This window comes from Pseudorca crassidens, chromosome 7 (genome assembly GCF_039906515.1).
Source record: "Pseudorca crassidens isolate mPseCra1 chromosome 7, mPseCra1.hap1, whole genome shotgun sequence".
NCBI classification, from domain to species: Eukaryota; Metazoa; Chordata; class Mammalia; order Artiodactyla; family Delphinidae; genus Pseudorca; species Pseudorca crassidens.
The window spans coordinates 107789128-107811169 of NC_090302.1; the positions used below are offsets into that span (position 1 = coordinate 107789128).

At 40.0% G+C, this 22042-nt stretch overlaps 1 protein-coding gene, 1 long non-coding RNA gene and 1 other non-coding gene across 3 annotated transcripts in view; all 3 read right to left on the bottom strand.

Annotated features, from left to right (window-relative positions):
• XKR6 (XK related 6) overlaps positions 1 to 22042 on the bottom strand; it is a 272450-nt gene that overhangs the window by 177005 nt on the left and 73403 nt on the right. The window lies entirely within an intron of this gene.
• LOC137228194 (uncharacterized) overlaps positions 11515 to 22042 on the bottom strand; it is a 53051-nt gene continuing 42523 nt past the window's right edge. The window contains exon 2 of the long non-coding RNA XR_010945191.1: positions 11515 to 18885. This is a non-coding gene — a long non-coding RNA (uncharacterized lncRNA). The remainder of the gene's footprint in view (positions 18886 to 22042) is intronic.
• LOC137228477 (U6 spliceosomal RNA) lies at positions 16127 to 16233 on the bottom strand. Its single transcript, XR_010945267.1, has one exon. It is a non-coding gene; the product is annotated as a U6 spliceosomal RNA (small nuclear RNA).

Genomic DNA, 22042 nt, shown 5'->3' on the forward strand with positions numbered 1-22042 from the left:
CTGTGCTGCACGTTTCTCTCAAGCCATAGCCTCCACCACGGCACAAGGATGGTGATGCAGGAAAAACTCTGGCATGAAGTTCGGTGCCTCCCTTGCTCCCTGAGCTCTACTATGGACTGGATCTCGCCCACCAGCACTTAATCCCCTCATACACTCTCAACCTCCTAGTTATGATAGAAATTTTAGGCACCATGATCTTTTCTTCTTGTTCTTCTAATTACCTAAGATGCATTCAGATCTGGTTTAAGCATTTTATACATGAAAATGATATTAAAAATTGTGTACTTCAGGCCACATCTGTCTCTCCCTTTTTTGATTTTTTATAAATAATAAATGTATCATCTGTAACATGAAATTTAGCACTTCATACTTCAGTGTCTTTATATTATCTTTTTTTGTTTGGGGCATATGTAATTTCTCTCTCAAACTGATCAGGGGAACTCAAACACACAAAGGGACCTCTCCTTGGAACCCTCTGCCTCCTGCCCCTAACACCCAGATATCCTTCATCAAATCATCTGGAGCAGTGAGCAGACTGCGGGATGGTAGCACCAACTTTAGTGGGGTAGTTGCCAGCTGCCAGACACTGGAGTTAAGTTACCACCTAGTCCTCCTCTCAGCCCTGTGGGGCAGCACCACCATCATCATCATCGTCATCATCACCATCACCATCATCACTATCATTTCCGAGGCTCTGAGATGCCAAGTTCTTGGCCCAAAGCCAAGGATGGTCTGTGTCTTCCTCTCACCTCCCATGGGTAGACTGGCTGCTCCTTAGAACGCAGGATGTTACTTATGGGGTGGACACTAAAAAAACATAGGTGGATTTGTGGGCAAATTCCTTATAAAACCTTTCAATGAGACAACTCCAGGCTACAGGAGTGTACTTTCACTCCTATTTGATCTATGAGCATAATTCAAATCTGTTCAGAGATATAAAACTGGCCATTTTTGGTTTGACTTTCTTTTCCCGAGTTGTTATCACTAATTTGCAAGGTCTACACCCCATTTCAAATGAGATACTACCATATATCAAAGAATAACGAATCGTGGTTAAAAGAAACATATAAATGTGAGGTATTACATTCATAACTTGTAAATACAGTGTATCTTCTAATATATTCTAGATGTTCTTCAAATAGATTACGTTCTATGTATTCCTCAGATATATTACATTTGTAAATATATTATCTCTTCCAATAAAAAAAAAAAGTCCACTTGTCGTACTGTAGTGGCAAGCATGTGGGTCAGCCATGGAGCTTGGACACAATCACATGCATGTGCACTAAATGTGGACTTGGGAGACTAGTGCTTCCAGAGACCCGTCATAACATTGTAGGGGGCTCCCCAGCACTCTGCTCTGAATCCCCTTCTTCATGAAAGCACTCTGCTCTTCATTATTAACAGACTGCAAAGGGTAAGACAAAACACACCCACCACACTAGTAAAATTTAATGCTCAAAGCAAGGGGTGGGGTGGGAATCATGTGCGACTTGGCTCTGCTCCTAAGTCTGTGGACTTGTGTAAGGTAATTTTTTCTAAGCTTCAGATTCAGTGGCTCTGGGGTGTAACTCAGGCACTGGTAAATTTTTAAAAGCCGTAATGGGTGATTTTGATGTACACATTTGGTTAAAACTAGCTCACATTTAATTAGTGGTTGTATTTTCCTCAAGATGCTTGCTGCCAATTCCTAATTCCACTGTCTTCCAATTAAGTCTACAATTAAAACTAACTTCAGTCATTTTATTTCAGGACTGCAAAGACATTTTAAAGTATAAATGCAGAAGAAAGCATAAAATAAAAGACTGGGACTTCCCTGGTGGCGCAGTGGTTGAGAGTCCGCCTGCCGATGCAGGACACGGGTTTGTGCCCCGGTCCGGGAAGATCCCACATGCCGCAGAGCGGCTGGGCCCATGAGCCATGGCCACTGAGCCTGCGCGACCGGAGCCTGTGCTCCGCAACGGGAGAGGCCACAACAGTGAGAGGCCCACGTACCGCAAAATAATTAAATAAATAAAGTAAAAATAAATAAATAAAAGATTGAAAAATTTGACTAAGTAAAAGTGTAAATTTTTCTAAATGTGAAAGATACTATAAACAAATTTAAATAACAAATGAGGGAAAATATGCGTACAAGTGACAAAGGTTAATATGTTAATATACAGAGCTTTCAGGGATCATTAAAACAACAACAACAACAACACAACTCCTAGAGAAAAATGAGCCAAGGACCTAAGAGGCATTTCACAAAAGGAAAAACATGTAAGAAATACAGTCTTAGTGAAAATCAAATATATGCAAAGTAAAACAAAAGGATACCTTTTTCAACGGTCAAAGAGGTAAAGTTAAAAACAATGCCCCAAAATAGCCAGGGTGCATGTTAGTTAAAGGTATACATTGGACAACTGTTCTGGGGCATGCTCTGTTAATATTTATCAAGAGGCATCAATCATCTAACAAATATTTTAAATATATCTTTAGAGTTGGTAATTCCAATTCTCAGTATTTATCCTAAGGGAAGAACCAGAGGTGTGTATAAAGATTCGGTACAAGGATCTCCCTTGCAGCATAACATATTAAACAACAGGAAACAAACTAAATGTTCATCAATAAGGGATGACTGGGTACATCTGTGTGATGGAATACCAACTAGTCCAAAAAAAAACCCTCTTAAATAATATTTCAAAATTTGGGAAAACAATCATTCTAATATTCTTATGCGAAATAATAGGTTACAAAACTTAATAGTAAAAAAAAAAAAAAAAACTTTAATGGTGTCAATTTGTTAAAACATGTTCTTGAATGATACCAAAATGGTAACAATAGTTATCACTGGGTGGTAGGCGTATAGTGTTTTTTTTCTTTGTACTTTCCTTTAATCTCCAAAACTTTTGCAGTGAACGTGTATTATGTCTATAACAAGACACCATCAGAACACTGCAAAATCAAGGCACTCGTGTTTTCGAGCTGAACAGACGCCAAACAAATCAAATCTTTCTATGCTACCACTGGATTGCTCAGTGGCAAATGCCTGAGAGTTTGGAAAAGGAAGGAAGACAGACCAACATCAATAATAAAGCAGGCTTTCCCTAGAAAATAGTCATCGTGAAAGTAAAAGGCCGTATGAGAGTCAATGGCCTCCAGTCTCATGGACCCAGGGACAGCCGGCCTCCTCTTGCCAGCTGGGGCCCAAGACCCGAGGCTCACAGAGGCCACAATGGGTTTCCACGCAGGTATCTTTCCCTGTTTGACAATATTTAGTGATTTCTCAGCATAATCCATATGAAGAATAAGCATACTCAAGACCTCACTGAAAGTTATCTTAAGACCAATTAAAATCTAGCTGAGATAAAGACACTGTGTTTCCTGTCAGCAAATCTTGAGTGAGACTGAGACCATTTGCACAGGATTTGCACATCCTTTGCCCCATGTGACAAGTACAGTGCTCCTTGAATCAACGCCACTGAGCCCTAGAGCTCTACTTCCATCTGGAATGTGGAAGGTAGCCTCTAGTCAAGGTAAATCCGATTTTCCCAAAGACAGTTAAGTTTGTCACCACCAGGGCGCTCACCATCTGCTTGTGTCTCCTTGTTGCCTACAAATGTCGAGTCTAAGAACTCACACATGACCTTGATACCCCCCTAGTCCATCAGCGCCGCTCAGGAGACCTCAGGAGACACCACCGTCGTAATAAAATTCCACGTTATTTTCTCTACTGGGTTTCCAAAAATGGTATTTTAGTTCCACACCCCCTCCCTGTTCTGTATTCACGATGCAACAACTAAATTAGAACTAGCCTAAGAGGTTCCATGAGGAGTTAGAAAACCTGGGTTCTAACACAAATTTAGTCACTCTACCTCTTGGAACCTGTCTTATGTGTAAAAGGAGGTCACACAGGCACTGCTCAACTCACAGGGTAGTTACAAAGTTTCCATGGACAAATGCTTGTGAAAGTTCTTGGTAAGCAAGAGTCTTGCTACTCTGTGTGATCTGTGGACCAACTGTACTGGCTTCACCAACGAGCCTGTTAGAAAGGCAGAATCCCAAGTCCCACTCCAGAAACACTGAATCCGAATTTGCAATTGAACTAGGTCCCCAAGTTGTGTGCATGTGTGTGCGCACGCACACACACACACACACAGAAGGACTGAGCTGGGTGTTATTTCTGAAAGCTGGCAGGTGATCTAGAGGACCCAGAGGACAGGATGAAAATGAAGTCCTATTCTTACCTGTCTTTGGTTTTTCCTGATGCTATTAATGTCATGTGTACTTCTCATCCTTAGAATTTTATGTGTTCTAACGTTCTAATGTCTAAATACTGGAAAACAGTATTTCACTAATTTCCTAACTAGAGGGCAGAAATTCTGTCTCCATGCTCATCTCTGAGTCACTTACAGTTTGGATTACATGGTCATGCATGTTTGTACTACGTTCCTTTTCAGTTAAAGATTCCTTACAGAAAACTTCAAGATACCTCCTTTAGAGTAGTTGAAGGATTGGTTATTTATTTATGCTTGAACAAGTGAGCAAAATCACTTAGAAATCCTGTTCCCTTAAATTTCAGTCTATTCGTATTGTTGGAGGAACAGTCTTCTTTGTTCCTCTTGAGTCTTAAGTGGGAGGAGAAATACAAATTCATCGTTTCAAAAGTCGTTTTTAAATAGACTTTCTAGTCTAGGAACTTTCTAGAACATTCATCCATAAAAATATTTAAAATCATTATTAGCTCCTGAATTTCATCTGTAGAAGTCTAAGCTGGAAAGTGGTGGGCCTTAAGAATTTCGCAGGAGGAAACAGGCATACTGCGAGCTTCCTCCCTCTCCCCTGGGCCTCCAGCTTGTGGGGTAGGGGGTCAAAGCAAACCCTGAGGCCGGGCATGTTGTCTTCCTCCCACTTGTGCCCTTCTCCTGCACAAGGACCACACACCACACGGGCAGCCACCACCTCCTCATGCACACCTGGCTCCACATTACAGCCCCCCTCCCGCTGAACAAAGCTCCCCTCCCTCAGAGCTCTTCTCTTAGTGTGAGGACGGCAGAAGGGCAGTCTTGTCCAACCAAACTCACACCCTGAAAAACTGCAGGCTCAGTGAGTCTGTCCAGATGACTTTTGTAACCCTGGCCTCCAGCACGATACCTGGCACCATAGCTGCTGCCCAGAAAGTATCTATTGACTGTAGTCATCCATTAAAACGTTTTCTAAAGGCACAGTCACCATCCAGCTGGGGGACTGTTAGCTGCAAGGGAACATTCAGGCAGAGAAGGGGCTGGAAGCAGGAACAACCTGCTGGCCAGGCCGCCCGGCCTGAAGACCCTGCCCCGAGGCTCTTCTACGGCAGTTGGGGCTTTTTTTGTATGTCTTTTGCTTTCTTCCAGAGCCTTTAAAAGCTCCAAGTTTCTTCACAACTCCCAAAGTGGGAGCAGTGGGGGATTCATTCATTCACTCCTTCGAATATTATGCATTTGCTGAGTTTCTAACATATGTCAGGTGTCGTTCTAGCTTTGAGGAAACATCCAGGAACAAAACAAAGACCTTGCCCTCTCTGAGCTTATGGCTTAGTGGAGGAGACAAGTTTTTCATGCCAGGTTGCGATAGCTGCTAGGAGGAAATAAGGGAGCTAATACCAGAGACGCTGCTTTGCACATCTGATGAGGAGACAATTTACAGAGAACTAACGGAAGCAAGGCGGGGAGCCCTGTGAGCCCCTGGGGGCACGTTACCAGGCAAAGGGAACAGCGAGGGCAAAGGCCCTGAGATGGAAAGGAGTGGTAATCACCAACGGGGCTGGCTGATGAGCAGAACCGGTGACATAGCTATGGTTTTTAAGTAGCTCCCATTTTTTTGGGTAAATTTATTTATTTTTGGCTGCGTTGGGTATTTGTTGCAGCACACAGGCTTCTCATTGCGGTGGCTTCTCTTGCTGCAGAGCACGGGCTCTAGAGCGCAGGCTCTGTAGTTGTGGCGCACGGCCTTAGTTGCTCCACGGCCTGTGGGATCTTCCCGGACCAGGGCTCTAACCCATGTCCCCTGCGTTGGCTGGCTGATTCTTAACCACTGCACCACCAGGGAAGTCCCAGTAGCACCCATTTTTAAGAAGAGGGAATAGACCTTATGACTTCAACCTAAGCCAAACCTTCCATGTAACAGGGCTCTGAGTCCTGGACTCCTTGAGTTCTGCTCATTGTGTCTAGTGCACAATGGCTCAATCTAGGAACCATCTAAAAACCTTGAGGATGAGAAGTGGCTGGGGAGGATGGCATAGATATAAAACCCACTGAGTAATCCAATTCGACCACCTCCAGAGAGGACATTTCCCTGAAAGAACTAAAGTAACAAACTTAACCCTCCTAAAAACTTCTACACTGAGAAACAGATCGGGGTTTCGTGGTAGAATGTTCAACTTCCTAGGAGAATGTGTTGTCTTTCATCCGCCTAATGAGAACGGTAAACCGTGGAATCAAAGGAGCTTCATGGGAAGAAGCTAGAAAGTCCCGAGTCTGGCTACGATACGGGCTAAGCACTTACATACCCAAGGCTTCTGCGGGCCGCCGCCTGCGAGTCAGGGCTCTGGAAGCGGCTGCAGACGCGCGTCGTGAGCCACAGGTGTTCCCACCGCGAGGTGACACGAGACGCGGTTCCCTCCGCGCCCAACGCAGAGGCCACAGCCCTCAACCCACCTGCTGCTGTCGCCACGCAGGTCTGAAGACGTAAGCCGTCGCTGAAGTGCACAGGAAAGGGCAGGCATGCGCATATGCCCGCACGCATACGCAAGGCACGCACGCACGCACACGCACTCGCACGCACGCACCCGCCCCCCCCCCCCCCCGCCCACACACTCTGCTCCCAGGTAACGTCTTACAGCGCAAAATCCTAATATCTTGTATCTCAGTTATAAGCATCCCCGTTTTTGGAATTGTCCATCATTTACACCAAGGAGATGATTGGGTTAGTGCAGATACTATACAGAAGGTTATTTATTGAAACTGAGTTTATAAGGGTGAAAACTGGAAAGAACCTGAATAATGAGAATCGTAAACCACTAAACTTCCAGCAATAGTGTTGGTTATATCTGCATGGAGCACCCATTACAAAGGATGTTGTTAGCAAATACTGTATACTCCTGAGAAGAAAGAAGTCTAAACTGACGGTGATCAGGATATTAATAGCAGTGAGATGGTGAACTCTGCTTTTTATTTTTCTGTGCCAGCTGAAATTTTTACAAATCATATGCTTTTTATGAGAAAAAAAGTTATACGCTTTTGGAAACACAGGTACTAAGAGATGGAAAAGAGGAAATTACTACTAACCACCTTCTTCTCCATTCCTCACTTGCCAGAGATTATAAACTGCGAACCCCCAAAAGCCAATGAATCTTTGCTATACTCAGTGGAAACTCCCACATGGGAGAAGCCCCAGAGGACAGCAGTGGTCCCCTGCTGCCTGTAGAACTTAACCCCTACTCCCTCCGTGGCATTTGGGGTCCTCCATGATCTGTCTCATTTTCACCACCCTTGAGTTTGACCTTGCTCAGCCTGGCCTGTCCTTCTAACCCCCTTGCGAAGTATGTGGCCCCTGGGGCCCCCTCTAAAAGCCCATCCTTTGTTAGTGGGCCCTCAGGACTCTCAGTGTCAGATTCTGCCATGCAGTCCGGCTTGTTATGACCTTGCCTATCTCCACAAATAACGTCATGTAGATGCCATCTGGGCTGGATCCTGGGAAAGATTCTGGGCAGAAGGAATCACAGTGGCAGAAACAAGGAAGAATGTGCACAGCTGGTCTTAGACGCAGTGCAAGCCTCTAGCATAGATCAAGGAGTGGCAAGAAAAGCCATACACCATTGTTGGAAATGTTTCAATATTTTCTCTCTTCCTTAAGATAAACCTGTTGCTCAGCTCCAATTACTACAAACATCGTCTTTCCCAAATCACACTTTCCAGGGAGGTCTCCTCTGATCTCCCTGTTTGAAAACTGACACCTACCCCTCCATCCCTCACCAGGGTCCTGAGCCCATTCTCTTTTTCTGTTTATTCCACAGTGTGATAATTTACTTGTGTCTGTTTACTTCTGCCAGAATGTAAACTCCACGCTTTGTGTGTTCTGTTTCCCAAGAGTCCAGAGCACAGTAAGCGTCCAGTATGTTGGAGGAATGAATAACTTACTTAGGTGCCATGTCCAACTGTACTGCGCTTCTCAAGATCCCCTACGGAATAGCTTTTAGAGGAAATGATTTTGCTGGAGACTCTCATACTGAAAAAGGTGGGGAGAAACAGGAAACAAGACTGGCAAGCGACAACTTCCAATTGTTGAGAAACGTGGCCTTTTCATTCACTCGGCTGTCTAAGGATGCAGAAACTCTGCCCACTTGATGCCCGGCTGGGCACCAGGGTAATCCAGTGCTCAGACATTTCATTTGTGAGGATTCAAGTCTCCATCAGCAGGAGGAAGATGAGGACAAAAACAGAACTGGAAGAGGCAAGAGTTAATGTGCAGTACTCAGCTCTGTGCTGTTTGGCCATAAAAACATCCTGATAAACCAGTGATAACTGTATCCTAATCCAGTATTTGCTGCACTTTAATAAGAACTTTTACCCATCCCTGTGCCACTTCCCTTCTATCACCTCTGATTCTTGCTCTAAATTTCAAATCCTTAAGGTGCTCATCAACTTCACTACAAAAAGTTGGTAGTGAGAAAGATCTGTGGGGCAGGAGACCAAGAATGGAAAGACAAGAGAAAGGGCTATTACAAGGTTTTACACGGTACTCAGACCAAATTGATATTTTTTTGATCAGAATTTAGGACATGGAAGATGGAATTCTAGATCAGCAGCTGACAGCAATTTTTTAGAGGAAATGGCAACCACTGAATTAACTCTACTTGTTAATCTCAATTTAACCACATTAATCTAAATAATCTAGGGGCAGGGAGAAACAACAATTTGCTACAATGACTTCCTGGAAGGATGTTATAAAACAAGCAAACAAGAACTGCTTATGGTGGTAGATGTGAAAAGCCACGCTCCAACACCTGCCTCAGACCTCCTAAAATCCAGCCATGGCCTTCAGCCCCGACACCAGGTGGAGTCCTGCTGAATCAGGGCCAACAAGAACCAGGGGAGGTCCCAAACGAGATCCACGAACCACCCATTCACCTGTCTTTAGCCTGGTACTTAGACAGAATAATCCCTCCCTTTTTAAAGTGGGAAAACTAGCCTAAAATGATGTGAATATTTTAACATTTGCTAGCAGATTCTGCAAATGGGGCTTTGAAAATTGCATAACTCATTCTGTGATGTGGTTTTCTAAGGTCAAAATGGGGCCTGGAGGAGCCTCTGAGAGCAACTCAAGAGCTAAAGAAAGTCTTAATTCCTAAGGGAAAGTTCCTGCGGTATTACTTGACTAAAACTGTTACTTGGTTTGGAGCAAGACTGAGATATTGATGACAGAAAAAAACTAAATCCCGGACTTACACCTGTGTTATCAAAGGCCCATAATAAGAGACGTGTGCTTTCTCTTCAGAATACAAAACTGCAGATCTACCAAAATTTTGGGTCCTATTTGAGGTGAAATGGTTTCAATCAATTCTTCTTTCTCTGCTACAAAATTAAGAATGCTCAAAATATTTAATCCAAAATTTTAATGGGAAAGTAGTGCCTTCCAGTATTGAGAAATTTAAAACTCTTGCTGATTGTTTTCCACCCTTGGGAACGGACGTACAGCACATAGCAAATGAAGTCCAAAATATCTCTCAAACCAATTTCATCTTATTTAGTAATTTTATTCTTGCTTTCAAGTTCCAGTGAATACAGAAAGCAGGTGTCTGCCTCACTCATCATAGCCCTGGGTTTAATAACTCAAAGTTGGGTCTCCTAAGAAAAAGTCTCTAAGGAAAACACTTAATGTAGAATATGACAAGCTTTCCCTAATGAGCAATTCAGTGAGAATTTTGCAACATCCCTGGAGATAAAGGGAGATACTTTGGAGTATTGTAAACCATGACTAGAGATCACTGACTTCCTCCGAACTTGCCTACAAGCACCTGTTCAGGAAGGATACCGACCTTCATCTTAAAGCTGCCAAAGGAAGAAATCTCAGTATCTTTCTTGGAAATTCACTCCTTGACACCTTTTATATATATATATGTCACTTACACGAGCGGCTAGCACATAAGTAGACGAGACATAAAAATTGGTATTGTGTGGCTTATACTTTTCTGAAAAATGCCCTTCTGGTGGGGGAAAATGAAGGTGATCACCCTACGGCCCAAACACATCTCGGAGTCATCCTTAGTTTCTCCTTCTTCAGGATTCTTTTCTCCGGTTCTTTTAAAACTAATAAAAGTAGTCTGGTCACACAAGACTATTCAATCTTGAACTTTAATATTAGAGATAAGCGGAAATAAAAATGTTATAACCACTGCATAGTTCCTGGTCATATTAGTGTAGAATTTCCTGCATGTTGATGACTATTTATTTCACAGGTTGAAAAATCACCTGCAAAGTAGTAAAAATGGTTTCCTCAAAGTTTGTATTGTAGCAGATCTTTGCATTATCAGTTCATTTTCACACAAAACTACCGACAATTTGTCTGACAGATTTCCAGACAACCACTGGTTGAAACAGGATACCAGCTATCCTTTTAACTGCTACCCATAATAAGGTTATGACAATGACTCCCATGACACAGCAGTGCTGAAGTAATTATCTACACCTTCCCAAACTGTTCTCTGGCACCCTAATCAGTGTCCTATGAGTTATGGGTTGTGGGATAAACAACTGGGACCTTAATATGCTAATACTGCACAGAATATTGGAATTAACATTCCAAGAAGTAGCAGCTCCCAGCCTTCCGATTTCACAGGCCAATACAAAAATTTTTAAATATCTTTAGAGAACTAACTTGGGATGGCAAGCTTTTCATTTTTACCAAATAAGGGCATACAGTAGACAGGAGGACATAAAAGTTTAAAGGACATTTCTTTTTTTTTTTAACTGAAAAAATATTTTGAAGTCCTTACACTGTCTTTGCTTTTTTTTTCCTATTTTGCCTCAGATCAACACCCTTCCTCTGCTGCTCATTCAGGAACTGTGAGGATAGACTTCTAGTACGAAGCTTGACCTTGCATTCAGGGTCCACGGGTCACAGCTTACACACACTGACCCACACCACTGCTAATTCCAGATGGGGATCTTTCTTTTCCCTTCAAACTATAAATCCCACCTCCACCCCGTTCCTACTGACTTACTACTGCTGTTAACTTGGACAGAAAATGGTCACAAACCTCCTATTTAGACCATCACATTTACAGATCTTTTTGTTCATTTCCTTTCCTTTAACTCACATATTTTATTTAACAAAAGTATCATTACTAAAAGCTCCTTCAGAGTACAAAGCTACTTTATTTTGACAAAGTTTGCTGCATACACAGAAATACTTGATATGCATTTCCAGCCAGCCCAATCCCAAGCATTTGGTAATTACAGCCAAAAGTTTGGAAACTCTTACTGGAGACATGGACCCTGTTTACAATATTTTTATTTTATGTGGAATGTGCGGAAAACAAACACACAAGAGCAGCTTCTAAGGATATTTGTACATTCCATGAGAAGTAAACATAGTATTGTATGCTGTAAAAGTTTACTCAAAACAATAATTTCAAACTCTTAGGCTTTAAATAATGAGACTGTTTAATTTTATTACAGCAAGAGTCAGAATATTATATACAGTATATACTCCTTTACACAAAACACATTTGCACGTGTTTCTGAAAGCTACTTGTAAGAAAAAAACGTTTAGAGTACTATCACATTTTGAAAATGTCAGGATAATTTGGTAATATTTTCTAAGGGTTATGTTACTTTGTGTATTTTTTAAAGTAAGACATACCTGGATGGTCAATGTGGGTTCATGTGGGTTAACCTCAAATCTGGCATATTTTTGGACGAATCTTGCTTTCAAAATCTTATTGATGTGATCATTTTCTCTGCACATGATTTGTTTCACTAGCATCTGGGGGAAACATATGGATCTCTCCAACTATCTCATTAACTCATGACTCTAGGACCTAGGCAAGCTCACAGAGAAGTCAGTTCTGGCTCATCCTGTGCCTGAGGCAGGGTGAGGGTTCACTCCTGGCCTCAAGAGGCCTGGGTGGTGAGAGAAAGAGTGGACAGTCACACCCAGCTGAGCATCAGAACAGAGCAGACGGCCAATGGAGACACCTGTCAACACCACAGCTAAAAAAGCTCTATTTTAAATACAATACTATGAACTTTTATAGGCAAACCTTAGAGAGCCAAGATTGCTAAGTCTGGATCTATTCTATTTCCCCGCAGGCAGGGAGGGAGATGGAAATGCAAGGACACAAGTAGACTCCTTCAGAGGAAAGCAACGGAAACCTCCCATCACAGGCAGAACAAAACAGGACAAGAGGGAAGAAGCCTGGACAGTGCTGTTATAATTCTATCCTGACCTAAGACAAAGGGCCTAAAGTTAGGCAACATTTAGAAGAGCTGAAAAGGAAATGGAATAAAGTTACCTGGGAAGGAGAAGTGGGATAGATTTAACAGATTCTGATCAATTTTGGAATCCTATATGCTCAACGTTTTCCCCACATTTAGGTCAACAGTACAGAAAAAAAAGGACAGAGAACAAGCATCTGGGCACAGATGAACTCAGGCTCCTCTCTCAGGGCAGGTGAAATTGGGAGGCACATGTTGTAAAAGTCCAAACACTATATTCCAAAAGGAACCCAGAAACACCTTTGAATCAGAACACATGACGTCTGACTTTAGTTAAGCTGAAGGACCCAGGCTCCCTCCACCAGTGTGAACGATCAAGAGTCGACTGTACTGACGGCAGTGTTTTAGAGGCTAGAGTTGTGTTTTTCTTACATTCAAGATATATGTTATCTGTCTACAGGTCCAATTCATAAAAGACATTCAAATTATGTTTCACATACAAAAGCGGTGAAGTCTAAGATGTTTCCAGAGTGTGCTGTGCTGTAATCTGATGATGATCTTCCATCTTTCTACTCGGTCCCAAAATTACTTCCTTCAGATTTCTTGATTTTTCAAGGATGACCTTCTCAGTGAAGCTGTATTTGGCAGAAAAGTCCCAATGAATGCCGTGACAAGCAGTTGATCTGAGATTCCGAAATGGAGATTAGAGCCACTCAAATGGAATTTTTTGTCAAAACACGTTTCTAATAAGATAAATCAAAGCATCCCTCTGTGTCAAAATATGAACTGAAGGCAGTTTTCTCTAAAGTTACAAATAGATTAATAAAATTCAGAAATAATCATACACGCAGGAAACTTGAAAGGAATAAAGAACAAAATATCTAGGAACCTCAACAATTTTCCTGAAAATGTGCTACAAATTTCAGAGTCACAAAATAACAGAATCCCAAATTTCCAGTCATTATGTTAATTTGAAGTACACATTTCACACCATGAATGTGATATCCTAAAACATGAGGAAAAAAGTTACATTTAGGTAGAACACCTTTATAATGATTAAAAATTTTAGGAGAAATATGCTCATTTTTAAAAACAAAACATTAATATTCAACTGACTATGAAATAAATGCCCCTAAACCAGCAGGAGGTAGGTACTACCTAGGAGGGCTGTCCCATGCCTCAGGCCCTATTCTTACCATTTGCACCTTTGGGGCAGCCCTTTGCAGAGTTTTTGCTCCATGACATCACAAAGCTCTGGACTGTGGCTTCAGTTCAGTGGGTAAGGCAGTAAGCATCCTTCAGGATCTGGCGCTCCATTCAAAGGTGACAGAGAACTACAGACGGAGAGTGACAACAAAGCTGGAGCAAGGTCAGAAGTAAAATGAAGATGGTCTTTTAGATCAGGGCTTCCTGAATGACAACCAAGGGCCGTCCCTCCACCCTCAGAAATGGAAGTTTTGTTGGGGAAACGATCCATAGCTTTCTGCCGGTTTTCAAAATGGGGTTTAAAACTTCCAAAATACAAATAGCCATCGTTCGAGGCTCACTTTCTCTATGTGCCCCTACGTACTGACTGTACCCAAAGATCTAATGAGCCCTGGGTAACTGAGTCAATTTCTGAATCCTCACAGCGATGTGCAAGGCCGTGAAGTGCAGTGATCCAAGGAGGTACAGACCTTCCCATGAGACATACACACTAGAAATGCTATTGTAGTACAACTTTAAACAAATTTAGGTTTTATTTAGAAGTTTCTAGAAAGCAACCATCAAATTCTGATTATATTCATGCCATCAATTCTCTACTATGTTCAGTATTCTGCATTATTTCCTAAAGTTATACAGCAGGGATGAAAAACCCATTTTTAAAATATTTTCTCTAATATTTAAGATATTTATTTTGAATTAAGCTTATCTTTGAGCTACATGCCCATTCATAACATACCAGAATAAAATCAAACTCATTGTTAGTAAATGCACTGATATTTCCCAAGATCACCTGCCACTATCCTTAAAATACTACGGCATGCCAGTGTGAAGTACCCAAATTAAATCGGAATGCCTCCTGTCCAAGGGATTTCACACGCTACCTCATAACCTCCAGGAAACGAATTCCCTGCCCTTAGTGTACCTTCGGTTAGTTATATAAGAGCTTACCACCCCGCCCCCATCCCCACCATCATTTTTATTCTTAGGCTCTTTAAGTTTTCCCCTCTCCTGGGTCTCTTTCATTTGTACTCACAGTGTTCACAGAATCTAAGAAGATCTTTAAAATATTCATTCCAGTAGGGACCAAGTTTTTTCCTGCCTAATTCCTTTAGGGTATATCAAATGCCTAGGCCCGGCCAATATTGTGGCTAGAATTGGCTAAGAGGAAACGCCTCTATTGACAAAAGTATCACAGAAAGAGAGTTTTGTTTTGTTATTTTGCAGTACGCGGGCCTCTTACTGCTGTGGCCTCTCCCGTTGCGGAGCACAGGCTCCAGACGCGCAGGCCCAGCGGCCATGGGTCACGGGCCCAGCTGCTTCACGGCATGTGGGATCTTCCCGGACCGGGGCACGAACCCGTGTCCCCTGCATCAGCAGGCGGACTCTCAACGACTGCGCCACCAGGGAAGCCCCACAGAAAGAGAGTTTTTTAAAACCAGTTGTAATGGGAAAGCAGCTAAATAGGCAACACATTTAGATTAAAATATAACTTGATTTTTTTAAAAATCTATCTGATGTTTTCATTGTGCCATTAAATATATATCAGCCAATTCCTCTTTAACCAAGCAAAGCAAGGGAGGAGGGGGGAGGGTGCGGTTACAGTGTAGTTTATTTAGCTTCTAAACGCCTTCTAATAGAAATGTTATGAAAACTTCTGTTCTACACCAATTTCTGTATTACTGGATAATCTACCAATAATAAAACTTGCAATAAACAAATAATTAACATCCTACTGAGCTACCACTCAATCTCTGTAGTTCCCTGAATTCTACTTATCCTTTCCCTTTAATCCTTTTTCAAGTTGCTCTGAATACGGTCTTTAAAAAAAAAAAAATCAATCTTTCTCCAGTTTTGGTCAAAACGATAGGGAGGCAATCATATTTGACCATCAAAATAACTACCCACCCAGAATGTTCCTCAAGTTCCTAATCCCAGCAGGAACAGGCCAGAGAAGATAACCACCAATAATGGAACTCCAGTCACCCAAGCACTGATTCTCCTATCAAATACATCTCCACCCATTTCTAGGGTCAAGAATGACCTAGTTCACATTCTGGGTCTACATGAAAGTAGCCTATAGTTTTAGAACAGTGTACATAGAATATAGGCAACTTTCAATTTCTTAAGGGAAATAGCCCTTCTTGGAAAGTCAGGTTTTGTTCCTTCTCCTTTTCATTCACACAGTCTGCCTCTTGGCATTTTCCTCTCCAAATTTATTCACTCAACAACAGGGGGAGAGGAGGAGGTGAAACTGAGCAGCTCCTTTCCCTCCTCATTGGCACTTCCGTCCCACACAATAATATCTAACTTGAAAACTGGCAGCATTTTGCCACAAATGTATTTGGATATATCGGATAGAATTTGCATATTCTGATATAGACCATGTTGAGGCCATTTCCAGGTTGAAGTTTTGTAATTACTACCTTTAGGACTGTCACCTGATGATTTTTTTTAATTAATAAAAAAATATGGAACACTTCACAAATTTGCATGTCATCCTTGCACAGGGGCCATGCTAATCTTCTCTGTATCGTTTGAATCTTAGTATATGTGCTGCCGAAGCGAGCACTCACCTGATGATTATTTTATCTTCTCTCCTCCTGATCAAAAATTACCTCTGATCTATGTAAGCTACACTACAAGGTAGGCAGGCAAAGAAGCTGACCAAATTGGCACGGGAGGATTACATAAACTGCCTGGAAAAATATGAGGTCCATGAGAGCCCCCAAATCTTCAAAAGATAACTGTCTCCAGAGTATGACACTAATAATGATAGCTGAGAATTTGAGACATGCATGCTAACTCAGAAATACAAAATTATAATGCCTATTCTTTTATATACTTTTTATTAAATCTATTGGTTCACCTAGAAAGTCATTATATATACAAAAACAACAATTTCCAGAGTTCCTAAATATTTCCAACATATTCAACTTAGGGATCCAAGATTCTGAACATGCCATCACCAAAAAAAATTGCAAACCTAAAAAACAAAAAGGAAAAAAAATTAAACAATGTCAAAAGGAAAAGACTTTCTTAGAAAAGGTCAATATTTACTTTTATAATTTTCAAAACATTTTAAAGTTAATTTTTTTCTCATTTACAGTTATATGCTTGTAAGTCTAATATTAAAGTTTTCCTTAATAACAAGGCAGTTTACTTATAACAAAATAAATATTAAACTATACTCATACACATTACCTATTTAAATATTTACTGGGTCAAAATATCTTCATATGTACAGCTTCAGGCTTTAAAGTGGTGTTAGATTTGTCTTTATTTTCTTTGAAAAACTACCATTAAGGTAACAGACATTCAGATGCATAAATGAAATTACTGATTTCATTCTTATGTAACTCATACCTTTAGAAACTATGTTTTAGCCAGTTAGTAGTGGTGAAAGTCTTTGTGCTTCTATTTCATTAACTTTTAGCACATGAAATAAGAAAGATGACCTTCAAAGTTCTTGTAAGCTCAAAAAGGGTCAATCTAGATAGGCTTTATTTGAAAAAGAAAAACAATTTTGTTTGGGAAAATACAAGAAATGAGAATTTCTAAAAATAAAAATAATCAGTAATTCTCATTAAAACATTAATACACAAAAATGAATTATATGAACAATTCTTCTGACTACAGGCTTAAAAACCATGCTATTTAGACCAGCCTATTTAATTTTTCCATAGAAAATCAGGAGTTCAGAGTTCACATTTCCAAAAGAAGAGTAAAACAACAAATTAAGAGATAAGATAAAACAAGGAAACAACCTATTGTACATTGCTTTTCTTTAGAACAAGGCTAGGCTGAATTATCTAAGTATAAATTGAGGTCACAGGTATATAGTCATTGCACTCCAGTCAACCAAAACAGTGCCTGGATTTACGTAACATGTGAATAAGTCTATTATCATAGAAAGTCACATACATGAATAAGAAGAATATATTTTATAAATTTTAAGTCACTCTCAACATCTGAGAAAATACTGTCAGTAAAATACTATTTGTAATACAGTTTTTAAGAAAACACTGTTTGTAAGGAAATGAGGTGACGTTTAGAACTATATTACAACTGAGCCTCTAGAAGAGAACATGAAAATAAGCATGACTTAAAAAAATAATAATAATTCTTATTGTTGTCAGTTCCTTAGAATTTGCCCTCTGCGTTACTCTCTGGAATAGGATGACAATTTCATTTTCTCAGCACCTCATCAATTAAACAAACTGATGCATAATTTAGACTAAATATAAGTACATTTATAATATTATTTTTGCTATTAATGCTGTTACATGTAGTACAGGAAATGAAATAATATGAAGAGCCACTTCTTCTGAAAAAGTGGCTTAGTATAAAATTCGAACTTGAGCAAAGAATCTACTGAAATTCTATTCTGGGGGGGTGGAGGGATAGTGACTGCCTTATCAGCACGGCTATATCAACACATTTAACAGGACATGGTCCGTTGGAATAAACTTAATAAAGAGAGCCACTACACTCCCTGAAAAATGTTTTTCTACAATAGAGTGCTGTTATCTTCAACTATAAAATATATTTTGAACTAAGATACATGTAATAATTAGAGCAGAGTTTAACTGATACAACTAACATTCTTAATGGGCACTTTACCTTTTAAAAAGTAAAAAGCAAAAAACACACACATACATAAAACATCAAAATTCTTTATGACAGAAAAGCAAAGCTGTGGCAAGAATCCTTACTTCCTACTCTGAAAACCTTATGAAGCCCGTAGTCCCTGTTAAGAGCAAGTTGTATTGGTTTTCAAAGGAAAAACATTATTTCAATCTGCAAATACCTAATGGGCTCAGGTGCTTTCGTATAATAAATATTTTGTTGTTACTTAAGTACCTCACAAGAGCTCATTTTTTTTAAAGTTATGTTTAAACAACTCTAAAAGATTTAATTAATATGTAGTTTTATATAATTAATCCTTTTGTTATTAAACACTTGAACCAGTTTAGTTAGAATGGCAGCATGTTGTTTAATACCTTTTGTTCACAACTTAAAATTTTAAGCTTAAAAAGAAAGGAATTGGGGTAGGAGAGGAGACATGGAAAAACATGAAGGCCTCTCTTTGTCTCAGGCTTTGCCATTACCATTCTGTCTGCAGTGGTTTCAGGACGAGGCGATCGCACACCTTCTAGCCAGAAATCAGATGGCCTCAAAACAACCTCATTTCAGTCTTAGGCCTCATGTCTTTCGCTTAGAGCTAAAAATAAAAATACATGTGAATGAACAAATGGTCATGAAATGAAACCTTGAACATGACACTAAAATGTAAAATATTAGAAGGCATTATTAATCTCAGAAAAATGAAAATGTACACATTTCCATCCAGAGTACCACAACCTTATTTAGAAAGTGTGCTCTTCTTACCCTGTCAGCTTGCTGGGTATAACAATAATGACAATTTAATTCCAAGGTGGTTCAACAAAGCAAGAGTAATATTTTATTCATCTCCTGAGATTATGAAACATTTATTTATTTCTTACAGAGTTAAATATAACAATATCATTAACGAAGCTAATGATGTTAGACAGCAACTTAGCACTTCTTTACGCACATAAACCAAGGCAAGAAAGTAAAGTGTAACGCTGAACCAGAACAATGATCTGGCCCTAAGAAACACATTTTTGTGTATTTAGAACTCCTAGTCCAACAGTAATGCTAGTAGTAAGTGAAAATTAACCTGTTTCTACAAAGTGAGCGTTCACCCATTCCACAAATATTGAATGTTTCGAAGCACTGGAAGTCAAATGCTGAATATGAAAGATGGTTCCAAACCTCAGCGAGTGGGGTCCTAGCCTTTTATTTCCTAACTTTTTGTCTCGGGTCTTGGCTATAATGCTAAGGGGACAGAAAATAAGGATTGCTGTTTCCATGAGAGGAGGAGATCGGTATGTATCACACGACAGCTGAATGAGACTGCAGGACTGGAAACAAAACCCACTCAGAAGCCCCACGCTCATGCTGCGAGTGAACGCCAGTCACCAGTCGGTCTCTTCCCATGTGAAGCTTGTGTTTTCAAAACCCTACATCAATCCTGAAAATTAATTATCCTTCATTTGGAGAGCACTGGTGGTTTCAACCCCAAGTATAAACATCTCAGACTACTTTGTAAGGTTATGTCAGCCAAGAAACTAAAATCACTTAATAGAAGAGTACTTCATTCACCTGAAGCCACAATTTAAAATCAGAAATTCTGCTGCCAAAGCTACTTAAAGAGTTGGCCTTAACTATAGTGTAATGAAGACAAGTATCTCATAAATTTTTATACCATTCATACATATCCATTAAATTAAATACATAAATTACCATTAGAGTCTATACTAACATTGTTCAATGTTTTTCATTTCTCTGCTTGATCTATACCAATGAAATTCTTTGTGTAGGAATATGGTACATTACCAAAAAATATCAAAATATATACACATGATTCAATTTAAGCTCTATGTTTGTCTTAAATCAAGGGTCTATAAACACGTCTGAGTTAGCTTATCTTCCTTCATTTTTCATGTGAATTCCAACTAAATTTAATATCTGGACAACTGGTACAAAGTTAAATGGTTTGACTCTGAAGTTTCTAGGTCTCAGAACCACACTTTAGAGGAATAAACTGTAATTTACACTTAAGTATTTAGAATAAAGAAGAAAAGAACTGTTTTGAGTCATATCTAGGTTTAGGCTAAGGCTTGCCTCAAGTGAAAATATTAAAAACAAAATCAATGAGCTCTGAAGTCCATTTCCCACTGATGTTCATAAGATGATTCTATAAGTTTTATCTTGTGATGCATTCACATCTTCATCAAGGAAAACTGCATGCTGGTCTGATTTGTAAACAGTCAATGTATCATGTATGTCATAGATCCCTGCTTTTTCCAGTTGCAATAAATTTCAAAGAAGACATAAATAATTGATAGATACACTTTTGCTATAAGCCTTAAACATTCACTTATCTGTAAATTCCAAATCTGTGTCTTACATCAACAAAGAGAACCCACAGTTCTTCTCAATTCATATTTGCTAGCATTCTTTGGCAAAAAAACGAAAAGTAGCTGCCTCTCCAAAACTCAGGTCTTTCCCTTAAGTAACTTTTATCCTCATCCATACTATGTTCACAGTTTCATTCCCCCCTTTGCTTCAATCACAGTATGTTTTGTTATACAAGTTACAGTTCTATCATATTCCCTGAACCAATCCATCCAACCCAGAGAATGCAACAACAACAAATATTTGACCCTATTCTTTGAATTCCACAATTTTCACTACTCTCACTTTGGTCAATACCTTTAATGATAAAGTAGTGAGATTTTAACACTCAGAAGACATGCTTTATAGCTTATTAAGGCAAGTAATTTTATACTCAGTCTTGTTATATTAATCATAAAACTCCATTTGTCACTTCAAGACTGATACATTGAGGTCTCCCATTTAATAAAATCATTGAGTGCCAGTAAGTTAATTATAAATTTCAACAGGGCTTCCCTGGTGTGGCACAGTGGTTAAGAATCCACCTGCCAATGCAGGGGACACAGGTTCGAGCCCTGGTCCAGGAAGATCCCACATGCATGGAGCAACTAAGCCCATGGGCCACAACTACTGAAGCCCGCGTGCCTAGAGCCCATGCTCCGCAGCAAGAGAAGCCACTGCAGTGAGAAGCCTGCGCACCACAACGAAGGGCAGACCCCACTCGCCAAAACTAGGGAAAGCCCGCGCACAGCAACAAAGACCCAATGCAGCCAAAATAAATAAATTATATATATATATATATATATTTTTTTTTTTTTTTTTTTTTTTTTTGCGGTACATGGTCCTCTCACTGCTGTGGCCTCTCCCGCTGCGGAGCACAGGCTCCAGACGCGCAGGCTCAGCGGCCATGGCTCACGGGCCCAGCCGCTCCGCAGCATGTGGGATCTTCCCGGACCAGGGCACGAACCCATGTTCCCTGCATCGGCAGGCGGACTCTCAACCACTGTGCCACCAGGGAAGCCCATAAATTTATTTTAAAAAAAATAAATTTCAACAAATCATAGAATCAAACTTCTTTAAAAACAATGCCTATCTATTCAAGAGCATCCAATGTAAAATACATTCTCATGAAAATCAGTCCCTTAGTTTAGATGTTACTATAAATACATTTATCAGTCAGAAAATCTCAAATTCAAGGATTCTATAGGAAGAAGGGAAAATGCTCCAAAAAATGACATTGAGACAATTCTAGCAATTTGGAAAACTTAAGGCCAAATCTTTAACTTCATTCCTTAAGCCAAAACAAATTCTGGGTATACCACATTTAAAGTTAAAACATGAGACTATAAAAATACTTTAAAAAATTTTTTAAATAAATTCTGAAACACAGGAAGGAC